The sequence below is a fragment of the Siphateles boraxobius genome, unplaced genomic scaffold (genome assembly GCF_051911475.1).
Source record: "Siphateles boraxobius isolate OS27281-9 unplaced genomic scaffold, OSU_SipBor_1 25, whole genome shotgun sequence".
Lineage (NCBI taxonomy): Eukaryota > Metazoa > Chordata > Actinopteri > Cypriniformes > Leuciscidae > Siphateles > Siphateles boraxobius.
In genome coordinates, this window is record NW_027508866.1 from 32,458,840 (window position 1) to 32,477,405 (window position 18,566).

General features: G+C 36.9%; 1 long non-coding RNA gene across 1 annotated transcript; it reads right to left on the reverse strand.

The window, feature by feature from the left end:
* Positions 1 to 472: 472 nt before the first annotated feature.
* Positions 473 to 17,770, reverse strand: LOC143749602 (uncharacterized). Its single transcript, XR_013207046.1, has 3 exons — positions 17,551 to 17,770; positions 10,539 to 10,596; positions 473 to 669 (listed from the first exon to the last, which is right to left on the reverse strand). It is a non-coding gene; the product is annotated as an uncharacterized LOC143749602 (long non-coding RNA).
* Positions 17,771 to 18,566: the final 796 nt, after the last annotated feature.

An 18,566-nucleotide genomic window follows, 5' to 3' on the forward strand; every position in this document is an offset into this window, starting at 1 on the left:
ACACACAATTTGAAATATATTTTTTAAAGCTTAAAGAGCCCCAAAAACATTTAGCGGGTATATGCATATCAAAATTTTCTCTTATTAATAATAATCTTATATTGATATTAATGACTTCACAGGGGCATATGCAAATTTTTGACCAATCAACCACTCTCTAGTATGAGAATGCCCCTCCCCCTAAAGCACCTGCCTATGATGAGCAATAAAAAGTACACATTTTTCCTTGCTTATAATGCAAACTAAAAGCTTTGGATTCATTCAGTTTCATTCCATTATGTAACATATAATTTGTACTGAAGTATGAAGGCTACATTCATATCATTCATTCATGAAAACTGACATGCTCTTATGATCTGTGATATCTCCCACCCCCCCCCCCCCCCCCCCCCCCGAAGAATGGCATAAAGAAGGAAACAGGAACACATTTTGATAAAATATCACTTTTATTAAAAAAAATTGCTAATATTTTTACAGACATACATATAAAATATACATTATATGTATAATTTTTATTTATATTATATATTTTACCCCTTGTGATTGAAGCATCTTCATTAGATGATCTGTGAGCTCTGACTGATGTTACTTGCACCATCACTGAAGTGATACGAAAGTATCCAGATCAGATCCTTCCCATGATTCCCATCCTTCATTTATCTTCCAACCCTAGAAAGACAAAAAAAATTAAATAATAATGTGTTATAAATGCAACATAAACTGTTTCAGAGACAAAGTATATGCATGCAACCTGATTTTTTTTCATTTGACATTTTTGTTTCTTGTTTTTTGCTGTTTGGTCTTTAATTTTGAAGTGTATTTTCAGTTACTATTTTCCCATTGTTCACGTCCTGTTTAGTTCCGTTTTATTTTACTTTGTTTCTACAGTTACCCTTGTTTGTTGCCATAGTGATTGATTACCCTCACCTCTTCCTCTTAGCCTCTCATTATCCAGTGTATTTGCTCCCTAGTGTTTCAGTGTCTGGTGAGCCCATTGTGGATTCAGTGTATATTTTGTTGTCTGCTTTTCCTGTACTTTTTGCCTACGTCTCCCTTCACCTGGATTTATCTTTTGTTATTTTCTTAAACTTTTGCAATTGGATCCCGCTCACTGTCTTCTCTGAAACATCATGTGGTGGCTCTAGTTAAAGACTGTATTATGTTCAAATCCAGCTCCATATAATTGATGAACACACTGTAATTAACTCAGGAGGAAGTTTAGAAGAGGAAACTGAATTCCTGATGTACTGCTATCCACTTCCACAGAAGACAAATATGGGCTTGACAGATCAGCAGAAACTCATTTTCTAGTACTATCCCTTGACGTTTGCCTTCTTTAAAATTATTTCTATGCTGAAAAATTGTGTCCATTTGGCCTTTGGCTATGGTGAACTTGCCATGTTAAGCCATTACATTAGACGTGGGAATGAGATGCGGAAATATTCATCTCTAAATGAAATAGACCTTCATTGATCATGACGAGGCAAATCGATCACTTTTAAGTTTCACTTTCATTATGTTGCATGCTTTTTCATTTCAACAGACCCTGTGTTGTGTCAGATGAATGAAATGCCTCTGGATTGCGACAGAGAAATATATTGCTTAGCTGAAGCCAACATGAGACGCTTTTACAGGTACAAATGCTATTTTAAGGGTTATGAATCTGAGAATGTGTGTGCTGCTCACAGAAGGAGTCAGTCTTGTTAACACATCATGATTTCACACCTAACCACCGCCATCCTTTCACTGGTGTGTGTGTGTGTGTGTGTGTCTTGATGCAGTTGAGTCACAAATATCTCAAACATTGTGAATATAAAGTGCTAATGGTCTCTTGATTATTCTCAGATCATCACATATTTGTCTGATGCATAACTGTACAAAGAAAAAGTGGCATTTATGTTATACAATATTCAATTCTATCTAACTGAACTAAAGCCTATTCCTGGCTTTAATCTAAGCCCTGTCTGTGAAACCAAGCCTTAGTGTTTTCTCTTTTTTAAATCAAAAAGTTTTAGTTTGTTTTTAGTTGGTTTCACAGGTTCTTTTATTCTCGTATTGTTTTAAAATTAAAAGCCTTTGTGATTTATGTATGTAATTGATCGTAGTTCACATTGAATGTTTTACTTTCTTTTTATTTCCCTTTGTTTGCATCCGTACACCACCCTTACACAACCTTGACATTGTAAGATTTAATGTATCAATTATTCTTATGCTAATTAGGGTACAGTTTCCCAAGGTTAGCGTCACAGATGGCAACAAAAGCTCACATGCATCTCGTCCCCTTTTACTCTCTGTCAGACTGTCTCACAAAGCCTGGAAGAACTGAGCAACAATATTTGCATACTTTTGTCCACTCTAATCCAGCATAACGCATACAACACTGGTGTAGTGTAACACCACCACACACACACACACACACACACACACACACACACCTTTCTTTTCATTGTGCTTTGCTAGCTTATGTCATTTTCTCAAGTCTGAATACTACATAGAGCAGTCAAAACAGAGCCAGCTTGAGAAAGTGATGTCATAATTAATGTTTATCTCTCCGCTCATGCCCAACATATATATATATATATATATATATATATATATATATATACATTGTATCTTTTTTTATATAAACAAGTTGTAATATTTAATGGCTTCTAACGTCTTGAAATTAGAGGTTTGTAATATTGTATGAAAACATAATATAATGTAAAAATAATAGGTATTTAGGTAATGTTACATTATTTTATTGACATAAGATTATCTAAATAATTATTATGAAGTGCATGCATTTTAGAATGAATTTCATTTGATTATTCTTTGTAATTTATAATTTTTAAATTTAGATTTTATTCACAGTTATTTTGAATATCTTAATCAGTTAATTACTCAAAAGACGGAAAGAATAGTGATTTTTCAAAAGCGCATAATGACAAATCACTTAGTTTTAAAATCAGTATTTTTAGTTTATGAAAACAAAGAAGACTAAACATACTGATTTTAAAACTAAGTGATTCATCAGTGCATATTATTCAAGATTTCATCATTTTTCATATTTGTTGTGCCTATGACACCTTTCCTGCTGATTTAACCAAGGCGGACAAAATCAAATGAATCAATACAGTTTTCCTCAATCGCTTTGGCCAGGGCTGTACGTTCACTTTTTTTGCACATAGCACTGGTTCTACAGAGGTTGAAAGTTTTGTAGCGCATGCGCATCGCATGCGTGATACATTTATTCATCACACAGACAGATTTTTTCATTGCACAAGCCACATTATATAGACCAGGCTCTACCACATTTTTCAAAACAGTCTTAACATTCTCTAAACTGTTCTCTGTCTGAATGCTCATGTGTATCACACTGAGATTTTTAAATACAGACTTCAACATTAGGTAAACATTTATAGGAAAAGTCAATACTGTAGTATACACAAAAAGAAAATGAACATTTTTATTTATACAGTACATTTATTTGTGTAGAAATGTGTAACATGTAAACTGAAAATTCACAGTTGCTTGTTTATTTTTACACTCTCTCATTCTTTCATACTGTATCTTCCTATAGCTCTTCCTGTGAATTATCAGTTTATGCAACCCATTTCTAAAAATAAAAACGTACTACTGCTGTAGCGGCTGATGTTTAAGGTTGTGACGTTCCTCCATGTTCAAAAATAGTGATTGTGCTGATGGGCAAACTCCATATGCTTCCAAACTTGATTGGTTGATTGATAAGATTGTGATTCCTATTTCATTACAATAGCAGGCCATTCGCCAGTTTAGCTGATATAACAAACATTGCATTTAAGATGTTTATGGAATATACATGCATGTCTGACCGATTTGGATAACTGGATCATTTTGCATGTGATGGCACACGATTAAAGAATGTTTAGAAAAGCTTGACAATTTCACTGAGAATCAACCCATCCGTTTTGATCATCAAACCATATGCATTTAGTTATTATGCAAATTGTAGACGACTAAATACCATTTCTTTTGCACACACGTGCCTAAACGCATGCTTAAATCAATAAGAAATTCAAATCTGATGTGAACAAGAAGCTAATTGTTCAGTGATCTGAACTTATTGTTAATTCGAGAATTCAAAAAAAGTGTAATATCACAAGAACTTTTCACAGTCCAATCAAATACGACAGCTTTGAAATTAGCAAGAATGTCTTCGTTATGATGACACTTACTGGGCCTTATGTAGTCATTTAAAATGTAACCTATTATGCAGGATTTGGTGAGACCTCTATAACCTCTCGCTGTACACAAGGTTCAGCTTAGCTCATGTGAACTCATTAGGGAATATTATCTGAGACCAACGAACCTCAAAATGTCTCCCAAAAAAACAGCTAATCACAAACCAGAGCATCGCGTTCCCTTTCTCTGAGTTTAATGCTGGTTTAATGGCTCGGACGATAGTTCCTTTTTCCCATTTCACACACTAGTCGAATTTTATCCCCACAAGAACGATGAGTTTTCGACCCAATGTGCTTTCTGAGATAACAGAGATACCACCGGCTGAAGCAATGGAACGAAAGTGCGTCCATTTTCTCACACACAAAATAGTAGATAAATGGTTCGCAGTGCTCAGAAATTTCCCAGATTCTAAAACGAACAAAAGGCCCCCATTTTCGGCACATACTCATTAAGCACACATATAGAGGCCATGTCACGACTTAAGGAGAGATTTTATGCCTACCATGTCTTACTATTATGTAAAATTAGGTAGGTGAGAGAACTAGAAGATGAAAGGGTTGGGTTGGGGGGGGGGGGGTTTGCAAAATTATCCTTGCGCCAAACTCGCCCAATGTCTAATTATAGTAACATGCTTTCTTCATGGAACAGTGTTACATGAACTCCCCCCTCCCCTCCTCCTCTCTCTCTCTCTCTCTCTATCCCTCTCTCTCTCTCTCTCTCTCTTACTCTCTCTCTCTCTCTCTCTCTCTCTCTCTCTCTCTCTCTCTCTCTCCCTCTCTCTCTCTCTCTCTCTCCCTCTCTCTCTCTCTCTTACTCTCTCTCTCTCAGAATTGGATCTACTGTAAATGTGTGCCAAAAGTGTGCAGCTGGCACCCGGATTCGTCCATCCAAAAGGATGAATCCATAATTCAGAATGTCCATAAATCAGGTGGTGAAACACAGACACACACACAGGAAACACTATTTAAAAACCTCATGTGCAAGTAAAAAAAAAAATGAAGATAATTAAATAATAGGATGCTGTCACAAGGTTTGGATGGTGAATATTCCTACAGCCGAATTCATGCTATCTGGGACGTTTCCACACAATTTAAGCATTAATGGTTTTGTTAGTCATCATTCTATAGCCCTTCAATGGACCTTCATTACAAATATGAAGTGTCTCGAGTTATGAAAAACGTGCTCTCAAAATGCTGCAAGTAAAAAGAGTGTGTTTTGACAGTTACGTTGAAAACGAAAAGTAAATGGAGAAAACTCTAATAAGAAATCACAGCTTTACCTTGATTTCACTGAACATGATTTCCCCCCTGGATTTTCAGTTTTACTTTTGCACCACCTTTGTTAAACTATCATGTTAAATAAATCGAATAAATTTAAAAACTATGTTCAAAGTCGATGTAAAACAACCGCTATATGTAGGTGCCGACACAACATTCTATGTTAATGCAAATTTATGTAAGATTACCTGTAACACTTCTCTAGTGGTTGAACCATACTGTACAACTGCAAGTTACTTTCCGGAGGAACATTGTTAATTCGTGCAACGTTCCCTGTAACACTCCTCTAGTGTTTGAACCATACTGCAAGTTACTTGAGGAGGAACATTGTTTAGGTAATTACTGTATGTGTGCGACATCAAAAAATCCTCCACCTTTTACACCACCGTACCATACATGTGCTATAACCGGATCTTTTTTCTTTATTTACATGACAAGATGGACGTAAATGACGAACGGATGAATATGCAAATTCCCGGTAAATTCCCATTGAAAATGGGATATATTAAGCGAAGACTCTCTGTATTTTATTAATATTGGTTATAGATGGCCATAACTTCCTTTCTCTAATTGATTTTCATGTCATCCTCTCCTGTTGTGAACCCCCCCAAACGAGAGCCTTCCGTGAGATTTTGACGTGAAGATGTCATGACAAGCTTGGCCTTTCTCTTTTTCCTGCGGCTTGTGCGGCCCATGGCCAAAAGGTTTTGTGGCGAAGGGACTGTGAGAGGCCTGTTCCTCTCCCCCTCCACTCGGCTTTACCCCTCTGGTTCCCATCCGCTTCCGAAGCTCTTAACAGCCCGAGCCGAGAGCTTGTAACCCCCAGCACACCCTAATGAGAGACCCGGGGACAATGCTGGCATTGTTTGGTACCTCAGCCCAAGAACAATGGATGTTTACCCAAGCAGTTGTCCGAACCAAACTCTACCGTTGATTACTGTTGGGTCTCCTGATTAACTCTGCTCCTCGCCCCAGCACAATGGACCCTTTGACTGGGCCACCGTAAGCCCCCTCCAATTTGTCCTCCCCTCCTTCACTTTTTTTCTCCATCGCCACTCTTAACACAGAACTCCATCATGGGACCCGAGAGAGAGCAGCGTCTCTCATAGGGCTGAAATATCGCTGCTTAATCGCCACTCACTTCAACAGAGAGACGTTAACAGAAGTCTGGAAAAAGACTCGTAGGGACTCCAACTTTAGTATTGTAAAAAAGCATCCCAAAATATGATTTAAGCATTAAAATTACGACTAAAATAATTTGTGCTTCAAAACGTTGGTTTGAAACATCCTCTGTACATATTTTATTTGTCGAGTGTAAAAGGTTTTCTGAGAAATATCAAGTGAAAATGCTTTTTAGTAATCTAATATAAGTTTAGCAGAGTGTTTAAAAGCTGAAAATGGCTTTTCTTGTCACATTTGGATTTGTGTGTGTGTTTGCACGCCAAATTACTTTTTTGTCAATTTTTACACATACCAACACAATGATAAATATGCATTAGCATGCTCAATTGTCATCAAAATTCTTGCTAATATGAGCAGAGTAAAAGGAAGTACAGTATCCATCAATTTAACAAAGGTTTGACTACGTCCTCATGCATTAAATATAGTTTATAATTCACAATGTTCAGGCCCTTTCACCGCTCATTTTGTAGAACTGCCATTTGCCAAGGCAAAAGATATGTTGCACTGCTATATAAATCATTCAAATGCATACAATTTAAAAGTTTGGTGTCCGTAAGATTTTTTAATGTTATCGGGGAAAAAAAGGCTTTTATGCTCACCAAGGCTATGATCAAAAATACAGTAAAAATATTGTGAAAAATATTACAATTTTCTTTCACTCGATAATTTTAATGTGTCCTTCAGTATCAATTTCTTTTTTTTTTTTACTGACCTAACTTTTGAGCTGTAGAGTATATTTGAATACTGTATCCCACAGCATACATTATAGCAATGGAAATTTATGTATCATTCAAATCTAAGGGCTGCATGTAGCTATACTGTACCAGAACATACACAAAATGGTTTCCGTTCACTAACACTGGTTCATATAATTCATGCAGCCATGTTTTATTAACACATTTCAAATGAAATCCCTGGGTAAAATGGGTTTAAAGTTATCCTGGTATTACAGAGCATGGCAATTTAGGTCCAGTTTCACACACTGGAATACATTGGAACATTTTAACACAGAGGGAAAGAAAACCTGGGCTAAAACTCAATGCATCTTCTAAAATGCAGTCAATAAAGAATTTTGCATCCCATCTTTACCCTGTAAATTTAATTTCTAATGCACATCGCTCTATATTCTAATAATATCAGTTTATTAATTTACTCAAAATTACACTACAAGTGCATGAATGTGTCAATTGATTAGCAAACAACACTGGAAACACCCATTACATGAATTGAATTTCAGTCTGTGTGAAGGCACTTTGCCTTTTGAAATAGCATGCAGCTCTGCGGTGTGTGTGTTTCTGTGGTCATGGATGGCCGTCAGCACTGCGACATGCACACACACACACACACACACACACACACACACACACACTGCACTGAACGTCTGCAGTCGGCCCATCTGCCCAGCAGAGATGCTCAGCATCCAGGCTCCGATATTCAGATGAGGCCCGCGCAGATTAATAAATCATTAAGACCGCGCTGTCTATAACGGCCCAATTCACACGCTCTCAGGACACTGTGTGTCTGCTGCGAGCCCGGCATTAGACATGCAAGAATGTTAATGTCGACACGCATTATAAGAAGCTTGTGAGGCGTCTGTCTGCACGCTGGGCCTGTGCACATCTCGCCATATTGTGTCTGAGAGGGAAGCCCCTCTCGTCTGAAGAAAGAAGACCCACTTTGTGTTTGTACGCAGCTGAATGGGCAGATAAATGTTTAGAGCATGTGGCCTAAATATGAAAGCATTTTGTGCTTTTTTTATCCCTACTACTAAAAGTCAAACATAAATTTGATCTGAGAATGTAAGATTTTTTTTTTTAAATGTGACTTATTAATATTAATATGAATATAAATACGCTCTTATAAATGTCCTTTATTGGTATCATTGGACCTTTAACATTCATAGAACCTTTCCAACACACAAAAGGATCTTAAAATTTTCTTCACACTAAGAAATTCTTGGAAGAATTCTTTCAAGAACTGTTCAATGAAAAATTTGTTCTTCAATGGCATCACTGTAAAAACTCCTTTCGGAAACTTTATTTTTAAGGGTGTATAAATATATATATATATATACATTTTCTTGTACAGCGTGTGTGTGCATGAATTTTTTTTTAAAATAGCAATAATTAGCTATGCTTTTTTGTGTATATTGTACATAAAAACATTAGCGCACAGGAAAAGACACCTGTTTTTCGTTTTTTGTTCTCTTTTCTGCTCCATTCAAAGCATTTTGTCTCCTGCTTAACCCAGCACTTTAAGCACACAGTGAGGGGGATGATTGCATCACAAAGGAAAGCACCAAGTCCGTACCCCTATTTTGGCTTTGAAATTTGCATGCATTTGCATGATTTTATTATGCACATGCCTTTTGTTCCCTGGGTGGGAACCAAGAAAAAAAAAAAGGAGAGAGATGGAGCCCGTGCAAATCCATCTCGCACACAAAAATACACATTTACATTTGGACAACACGAAGATTTTGATGAAAGCTGAGCTGTTCATATTTGCATAGCGGTGCTTGTTTAGCAACAATCAACAAATTAACCGCAGAAGAAAATATGAATATATTTAATATGGAACTGTTTTGTTGTTGCTTATTGATATTTGCTTGCTGTTTAATTCTATTAGCCTTATTTCTGTGCAGACACGCACACAAAACGCTTTCAGCTTCACACAGACTCGCCGTTTCATAATTACAATCGAAATATCACATCATTAGCGTCTGCTATCACAGAGAACTTCAATAGGAGTCCAATGTAACGGTCCAATACGACCGACCTGATTTGAAGAAATAGGTCAGGGGTTTAATGTTGCCTTCGGCCTGGTTTTCTAAACCACCCTGATTCAGACACACACACACACACACACCGTGATTAAGTCTTCTGGCTCGATAAACATCTTCTGACCAAAATACTCAGCTATCAAAAATACAGTCTAAGAATGTTTTGCTAACGTTGGTTGAAGGGATAGTTCACTCAAAAATTAAAATTCTATCATGATTTACTTATCCTAAAGTTGTTCCAAACCTGTATGAGTTTCTTCTGCTGAACACAAATGAAGATGTTTAGTAGAATGTCATGAACCAAACATTTGATGGACCCCATTGCATTCATAGTATTGTTTTCCCATACAATGGAAGTCAATGGAGTCCAAAAGATTACATTCTTCAAAATATCTTTGTTTGTGTTCAGCAGAAGAAGGAAATTCATACAGGTTTGGAACAACTTGAAGATGAGTAAATGATGACAGAATTTAAATTTTTGGGTGAACTATCCCTTTAAGGGAACATTCTATTTCATCATTTCGCCAACATTATGGGAACGTTGCTTTTGAATGTTCTCTGAAGGTTCTGGAACAAGTCGTAACAATTTAAAAAATGTTAGACAAACGTCCGAACTAAAATAAAGTTTCAGAAAAAAAAAACTAAATAACGTGTTTGTGTTAACATTTCGAGAACATCATTGAATAACAGATAACTTTGAACAAACATTCCATAAACGACACTGGAACAAGGTTTGTTCATAACTTTGCCAAAACGTTCCCTGTTAACTGGGTAATTCTTGTATAATGCAACAAAGTCATGATTTCCCGATTAACACTGCAACATATCTTTAAAATAATATTTACAGCCAGTAAGGTTGTGTCTCCCACCTTTAATGCTCTCCACCAATATCATTTTTTTCGCCCGTCTTTCTCTTGTAGCTAGTCCGTCTTGGTCATTTGCATGCATATCTTTGTTCTTTTGGATTTGTATGCAATGGGAAAACAAATCTCAAACGTGCTACAAGCATGTTGAGCAAACCCGCACATGTGCATGTGTCTCTGAAGGGTTAGCAGAGGATGTTACATCCCTTCTTCTGGCCTCTGGCTCTCACTCACCTCATGTTGCATCAGCCTCACACTTCCTCCTGCAGGCGACCCCGAGCTCCAGCTGCCTCTAACACACACAGAAAAACACAGATTTCACGTTACATAAAGACACATCATTGTGTCTAGCTTTACTATATAAGGGTGAGCGGAATGTCTCGTATTTAGAGGTACAGATAACGGAGATAATTTCTATCCAAAGCAACCTACATTTATTCAAGATACACATTTTATTAGTTCACGCATTCCCTGGGAATCGAACCCATAACCTTCACTTTGTTAGTGTCACGTTCTAATGTTTGAGCTACATTTACAGCATTCAACAGGGTTTTTTGTGCACCGTTTTTGGTTCTCCAAAGAACCTTTCAGTGATCAGTTATTAAAAGAACCATTTTGGTCACTAGACTTTGAGCGTGTGAAACGACAACAGTCGTGATATTATGGCACACTCTTTTTGTAATGGCATCTTTTTTATAAACATAAATTCAACATATAATACATAATAATAAATCAAAAAAGTAAAAAGACACAATCTACTCCACTTTACTGCATTCTTTTGTTATGCGAGTTCATCCAGCCAAGAGGTTGGATGAAATCGTTTAGCTTTTTCTGAAAAAGCTTTAGACAAATCGTACGAATTGGTACGAGAGACGTCGTGGGAATTCGTACGAATCAGTCACATTTTACTCACTCGTACGAATTCGGACGAATTGGTCGTGAGAGAGCGTTGGAATTTGCGGGTAAGACTAAACTTGAACTTTAGAATGCGCCGAAATTAAAAACTTCTTTGCGTTTCTGTTCTCCAGCATTCGCAAGTGTATGAATGGAAGTCAATAGAATGGAAAGTGTAGTGTGACAATCCGAACATTTAAAGAAAAATCTACATTTCCCAGACATTTAGTTCATGCATTCCCTGGGAATCGAACCCATAACCTCCACTTTGTTAGTGCCTCATTCTATTGTTTGAGCTACATTTACAATGTTTTCTGCTTTACTCTTAAAAATAAAGGTTCTTTATTGGCATTGATGGTTCCATGGTTGGTCCATGATGGTTATTTAAACTGTTCGCAGCGGAATTCTTTATTTATTTTTTAAGAGCTACATTTACAACATACGCTCTTAAAAAAGAAAAAAGAAAAAAGAACCTTTATTTTTAAGAGTAAAGCAGAAAACGTTTTATTTTATGCATTAACTTTTAATGGACAGTGTTTGGTTGAAGTTAAAAAGAAAGGCATAAAGGCCATTAGCAAAATGTGTTCACGCAATCCACAAGTGCATGAGTATCAGCGGCACCTATGTTGCATCAATATCTTAAATGTGAATGAATAATTAACAGTGTTCCTCATGCCTGCCATCTATCTATTCTTCTTCTGCTTATATTGCATGCATGCCACTGATATGACTCCCTAAAAGTGATCAAAATTCCTCTCTTTGGTATATTTTTACTATGAAACATTGAACATTGAAATGTGTGCACGGAGAATTAATTATGATTTGTATGCACTTAAAATGCATTTAGCTAGAAATACAAAGCTAAAGAATTCATATTTTTTATCCCTGCACGTCTTCATCCATATGGTCTTTTTAAGTAGTTTATACATGCAACGTCAAATCAAAACACAAGATGCCAAGCGTTGATCAAAAGCGATTCTCCTGAGGATCTTCATGCGGTGTGATTACCACCAATCATACGCTGGAGCTCAGGGTGCTAAACCAATGAAAATGGTGCTAATTAGAAAATTGGTATTCATGGTAACGGGCAGCTATTGTTATGTGACATATGCAAAGCACATGACGTTTGTGTGTGTGTGTGTGTGTGTGTGTGTGTGTCAGCAGACATTTTGGGATTGCCCTCCGAGTCTCCACTGCCAAAGTCATAAGATGGTGGCAAACAGGAGGCATCAATTTCACGGTGGACAGTGACGTTTGGAGATGCCCATGAACCGCTGGCGGTTAATCAGAAGGGTTGTATGTCATATATTTTCTCAGATTTCATTCAACGTCATGTAAATCAGTGCTTTTCAAAGCAGGAGCAATTATATTTGATTCCCCATTTGAACATTGGTTTTGTCAGAATACAGAAATATTGTCTTTTTTTTTTTAAAGGACAGTCCATTTGCAGTCAAAAACTAGCGACAATTCACTAGTCGATTCTGTTTTACTTTGTCTTGCTATCAATGCATGCGTGCGGCTCCTCATGCCTCTCCATTAAAGTCTCAGCAAATTAGCATTCGTGTTCTATTAATGAGCCGGCTCAGCATTTATGAAGTACATAGTCATTTGCAGCTGTTGTCGAAAATATTAGGGGATGGAAACACAATTAGGATACCGGTATTGGAAATTTAGTTCTAGTATATTTGTGTAGCCCATTCATTTATTCTACATAATCAGCTTGTTTTAGCCTGATCACCTATGCAGCTTATGTTTATTAATAACTGATATGGTTCAGTATTAATATCCTTTAGTCTTGATGACAGATTGTATTCTTATTTTAAATTGCTCTCGAAAGATCTAAGATAGAAATGTCAGTGTAATGAACACCGGTTTTCTGTGACTAAAGCACAGCAACACAAGGTGATTCTCATTACAGTTATAACAGCTATAGACACACTGGCACCTCCAGCTCACGCCTCATCATCTCCATGGAAACCCCAATCAGCTCAAGAGCTCATCACACATGACAGATCTGCCAAAATTGGGCGGGCACATCATAACTGCAGGTTGATTAGCAGATTTTTTTCTCTCTCACTATCAAATTTTCGGTGATTATTTTATATTAATTCATTTGGATATTATGTAACAAATGTCATTTTATATCCTCCCCACCCCAAAATTATAAATAATAATAATTACTTAAATATATGATCAATTTAATTTACTTTCAAAATGCATTTTTTTTTTTAAATGATCTCTTTAATAATGTATATTTTGTTCAGGCATATGTTTTAAAATATGGGTGTAAAATACATTTGAATAATTGTAAAAATGTATATTCTGAGCTCCAGCATTTAGTCTGACCCCAGTGCTGACCTGTCTGACCTCTCATGCCCTATGTCCCTAAGTTTCAGAGTTCAAGGTTCAGCATGTGCTTTTGGGTCAAATTCAAGTTCATTCTGACCATCAAAACTGATTCCATATGCCAAAATACACAATACAGTGACATATTTGACACTTGCACCTGCAAACACTAAGGGCTATATGTTATAGCAGAGAGAAGGGTGACACTGGCACATAATGAATTTGTCTAATAAAATAACGTTTTTAATTAATATTGTTCCCTTAATAATTTTATTATGCAGTAAACAAAAACATTAAATATTAAAATGTGAAAAAGTACCTTTTTAAATAAAATTCAAACAAATGTGTTTGCACAGGAAATTCTGTAAATGCTACTTTAGTAATTGTACAAAACAATTGATGTATTGCTTTGTTAAATAAATAAAAGCATATTTTGTTTTATTTGAGTTAACTATATATATATATATATATTATATATATATATATATATATATATATATATATATATATATATATATATATATATATATATTCATTTTTAGATCAAAATTACTAACCATTTTTACAGTATACATACACCAATAAAAATAATAAATGATAGTAAAGATATTGAATAAATATTCAGTGTTTGTTTAAGGTTAAGTTTAGGTTTTGAATACAGAAAATATATTTCGCTCATAAAAACAGAAGTCAATCTAAAGTGAAGAAAAACATGGTAATAGTTTTTTTTGTACAAAATACTCCTAATGTGTTGCCAGCTGCTTGATGTGGTGTGTGTGTGTGCGTGCGTGTGTGTATGTCTGACTCTAAATCTGTTGTCAGCTCTGGGCCTCTATGTGGCCTAGTCGTGGATAGTTTACGAGTTGATTGGTGTGTGTATGTCTAAGTACAGCATCCCGTTACACATTCCCGTCACACACAGGCTCTCCAGCATCCTCCATTCACCCCAGCTCTGCTGTTCCACCCTCCACAGTGATGCAGATGAGCAGGGTGCACTTGGACCCCCCTTCCCCCTCCCCCTCCCTCACAGGGCTGTCTGTCATATTCTGCCCCAGACAAGACATTGCCCACTTGCCCTCGAGCGTGGGAATGGGGGTCCACGAGCGTTCACATCATCTCCCCCACGTGCGCTCGACCGCATCAATTAAGGATGAGTTTCTATGCCAATCCATCCCCATTCCTTCCTCTATCCCATTATGTCCCAATTATTTCATTTGAGGAGCTTGAATAAGTCCAGAGTCAACGATACTGGGACGCACGTGGGTTCCATTGAGCTGACAACCACAACAAACTTACGCCTTTGTCTTGCTTGTCTCTTATGTGCTTTGCATTCATTCTTTTATCCAAAAGCTTTATAAATATTCCTATATGATGTGCATGATCAACAAATCCCCCTGAAGCGTCTGCACGAGCAAAAACACGCCGAACGCCTATATTTTCTTCATTGCACACAGCTAAAGTAACCGATATATATATATTTAATGCTCCACGCTGAGATGCTGATAGAAGCGGTCCTTACTTTCGGTTATCTAGCTTTATGACGACCAGCACACTCATACAGCTAGATAACCAAAGATAACAACACGCCTCCAACATATGATGCGTCGCACCACAACAAGTGCAAAAAGCACATTTGCCCCAATTACTCACACACCAGATGCGAGTGATTAGTTTCATGCAAAAAAAAAAAAAAAAAAAATCCGGAGAAAGTTCCTCGCAGCCTGCCTGCTGTCCTTCCAAATGAGGTCGATCCAATCTTGGCTCCCACGCGTAATTGTAGAACTTCTTAATTCTTGACTCGAACGATGAAGATAAATCTACAAGACGCGAGCCTGCTACGTCCATCCATAGCAGCGAGGATGCTTTTATTCCAAGCGGAGCTCGGCTTGGCTGGATTTACAGTGCGGTACGCATGAAATCCTGCGTATCCATGCAAGAGAATAAACGGGCACGCAGCAAAAAACGCAAGGCATAAAGACAGCATCGGGCACAGAGCGAGAAGTGGGTAAAATACATGCGTACTTGGGTTTGGGCTTCAAATATCACTCTCGTAACATGCGTAAAATGCGCGCAGGTTTGATCCGGAGGCATTTGCGCTCCTCTTGCTTAGGGTAACATCATGACGTGCTTATGGCACACGGATGACGTGCTCAGGGATGACAGGACTGACGCACTCATCTCTAGAGCCCAAAATGCGCACAAACCTCGTAAGGTCAGAGGTCTCGAGGTCACGGCGAATTTAATGTCCAGTTGGAGACGCACGCGGCGACGCGCACCAGTTTGCACCATTTCTGCAGTGTGCAATTAGCCTAATATAGACCAGGGTCAGAAATTAACCCGGGCTTAGGGGGAAAAAATCCCCTAAGTGGCTAATTCCTCAGCGTTTCTAACATTTGATATATTTCTAGGACATTCTAATATATTATTTTATTAGTAAATAAATATTTGCATGCATAAAAGTAAAAATGCCTATGAAAATCACCCTAGTCTTAATTTCTGGTACTGTAGACCCTCATCTTTTCCATTTTTCAAGATGTCAGTGGTTTAGTTTTAGTTACAAGAGTGAAACTCCAAGTCAGTTTGCCCCAGAAACTGCTCGCGCGTTATTTTTTAAGGCATGCACTGCAATTATGAATTCTAATTAATAATTGTGAGTGGAAGTGTCTTTTACATTTTAGATCTGCTTTAGATGTGTAAACATGCCTGTAAACAGATCAACATGATACAAATATTATCATGAACAGTTTCTGCAGCAGCAGGAGACTAAAATGACCCCATAGTAAATATAATATATAGGCTAACATGACAAATAACCCTAAAATATTATCACTGGAAGGATGCACAAAATTATCTAACCGTTATTCCACCACTAACTGAAGCGATCCATGTAAATATTTCGAAATACATTTTAATCGGTACATATTTATTTAGTCATTTTATTGGGAGCACATACAAACACGTTTTCCCCCTGCGAACCTAATAGAAAGCACAGATGCATTTGTAAAGATTACCTCAAACGTCTAAATGAGAGAAAATAAAGCAGCTGAATGAAGAACGTGAAAGCCTCTATTCTCTCTCAGTAGAACAAAGGTTTGCTTGAATTTAAAGGCTTCACAATTACTAAAATCAATCAGATGGTATATTCTTAAAACTAATGAAATATTTAGCAAATATATTTTTAAGCAAAATGCCATTTTATGTGATCTTTAACAGTAGCTCTTAATTTAACCACCCTGAAGCAATTAACCACATCGAGTGTCCAGCGTGACGTCACACTGCGAGGACAATTATTTATCTGTTATCATGTGCTCAAAAGACAGCGATGTGCACGTCAAAGTGTGTGTTTAGACTTTACAACACTTTACAATAAGGTTTCTTTAGTTAGTTAACTTATTTAGTTAACATGAACTAAGAATGAACATTACTTCTGCAGCATTTATTAATCTTAGTTCGTGTTAATTTCAACATTTACTAATACATTATTCAAATCAAAAGTCGCATTTGTTAACATTGGTTAATACACTGTGAACTAACTTGAACAAACAATGAACAGTTTTACTGACATTAACAAAGATAAATAGATACTAACAAATGTATTGCTCATAACTCGTTAGTTCGTTTTAGTTGTACTTTAATGTTAACAAATGAGACCTAATTGCATACACACACACACACACACACACACACACATATATATATATATATATATATATATATATATATATATATATATATATATATACATATATATATAATTCATAAGCAAATAGTTGCCAAACAATATTTCATTACATTAGAAAATAATCGAACATTTAGCATTTTTCAATTTATCAACAATTTTACTTTTTCTTACAAGGACAATTAAGAAAACACTGGCCCATAAGTTCAGAAATAGGCCTATTACTTTTTTCCTTTTATGAATAATGCAATAATTCTACACAATAGCTATTAAAGCTACAGATTTCACGTGGCCTGTTTTAAAGCATAAAGTAGCCTATATACTTACATTCTCCTTGAACTCCCCATGGCACCAAAAACAAAACAAAAAGCGGTCATCTGGATGTGAAATGCGGATAAACGAACATCCTCGATTAGAAATCACATCCTCGAAATCCTTCTACGACCAGTTTGCTAGAGAAGCGCGAGGCGCCGTCGTCTGACACGATCTTATTCCATCCTCTGGATGAGAAGGTGTGAGGGACGAGCAGAACTTCATCACATGGTTTCCTGCGCGCGAGAGCGAATGGAAAGTGCAGCGCGAGCCCTGCAACTTTGGGTGGGCTTGAGAGGGGTGGGGGGCAATTTATGACCCACCCCTTCTACCTCTGCATTATACGTGCGAGGAAATTAATATTTTTATTCAATTGCAAAAATTTGTGCTGTATGGGTTTATGTTGCACGAGGTAGAAAATGTCTAAGTGACGTGACCAGGTGTGACTTACCTGAATCCTCATGAGTGGAAAGGACGGTATTTCGTTTTCCAACATGTCTTCATCCTCAAATGTTGTCTTTAATGCGTACCCATTGATATTTTCTACATTTTGGATAATTTTCCTTTCTTTAAGAGTGGCATTTTCTTCTAATTGTTATTATTATTTAATTCTATTATTATTAGTCTTTAATATTTGTATTATTTTGTCAGTAATTTGATGCAGGACTGGAGGGGGTCACGTTCAATGACGTCGTCTTGTTTGTTACGCGCAGCCATATTTGGATACACCGAGGAAATTAGTGATGCTCAATATGCAAATCAAGCCATTATGACTATACACCATAGAGGCGAAACAATGTATCGTGCTAAAATAAAATCGTAATATTCTAGGTGGGAGCTTGATCTACGAGTTTTTTCTTAAGCAAGCAGATATTGTGGATGTTAATGTCGTTGGAGGAAGGAAATGGGAGCACGTGAGAAATTATCGCCTGTAATAATAATCAGCTGCTCGATGTGTCTTTGTGTTTGTCACGCAGAACAGCATTTGCTCGACAGAAGCTCTTATTCTTTGAGAATTTCAAAGCACCTTC